Here is an 883-nt window from a genome sequence, read left to right as displayed (position 1 = left end):
CTCTAATACTATATCTTCTGAGTTCCAATATGTAATTGGCTTGTGTCTTACATTTATACATACACACTGATGATAACAAGAATAATAATGATATTTACTAAAATAATCAAGAAAATGTTAACACACACACACACACACACACACACACAAACACACACGCCATTGTGAATTGTACTGTGTTGTCAAAATGTTAACAGATAATTAATAAAAGTGTGTAAGGCTGACTAAGATGAGTTATAAATAAAAGCAATACCGCTTATAACCACAATGTGGCGCTGCTAAGTCACAAACAGCTGCAACTGCAAAACCACTTATCGCCAGTTCTCACGTGAAAATAATGACAATAATGACTATTTCTACTTCAAAACAATGCATGAATATTAATTACAGAACAAATAATTACAGAATAATTATACTGACGTTACAAACAAACATTTAAAAATAAAAAACTTAATCTAATGTTTAAAGATTACCACATATCAACATAAACAAACAAACCACACACACACACACACACACACACACACACACACAATTTTATCAGAAGTCTTCTTATTAGATGAAGAGTCGATATAAACAGAGAGAAACAGGGTGCTCAGTTTATTTACTGGTTTAGGATAAATTTTGAAAAAAGGTTTTTCTATTTTTCCCAAACTGTTTATATTACAGGATTAATCTGCAGAAAAATGAACTGTACACACACTGAAATCACCTGACCAGCTGAGAAACGGTTAGTGTGTGAAGTTTTCTTTATTAGTTTGAAGGTGTGAAGCAAACACCAAACATCATCATAGTCACAACACTTCTCATTTCGACAGAAACTATTTTTATTGTATATGCAGTTTTATTATTAAGCAGTTTCTACATTATTGTTATTCCTGCG

General features: G+C 31.6%; 1 protein-coding gene across 3 annotated transcripts in view; it reads left to right on the top strand.

Annotated features, from left to right (window-relative positions):
• LOC128615302 (pentraxin fusion protein-like) overlaps window positions 1–435 on the top strand; it is an 11,809-nt gene extending 11,374 nt beyond the window's left edge. For 2 of the 3 annotated variants that reach the window (XM_053637259.1, XM_053637268.1), the window contains exon 3: window positions 1–435. This exon is cut by the window's left edge and continues 822 nt beyond it. The gene's annotated coding sequence lies outside the window, so the exon portion shown is untranslated. The other variant, XM_053637278.1, reaches the window with a different exon arrangement.
• The last annotated feature ends 448 nt before the right edge of the window (window positions 436–883 follow it).

Source organism: Ictalurus furcatus, chromosome 1 (genome assembly GCF_023375685.1).
Source record: "Ictalurus furcatus strain D&B chromosome 1, Billie_1.0, whole genome shotgun sequence".
NCBI lineage: Eukaryota > Metazoa > Chordata > Actinopteri > Siluriformes > Ictaluridae > Ictalurus > Ictalurus furcatus.
The sequence above is the reverse complement of the archived record's forward strand: the minus strand, read 5'-3'. Positions and strand labels throughout refer to the sequence as shown.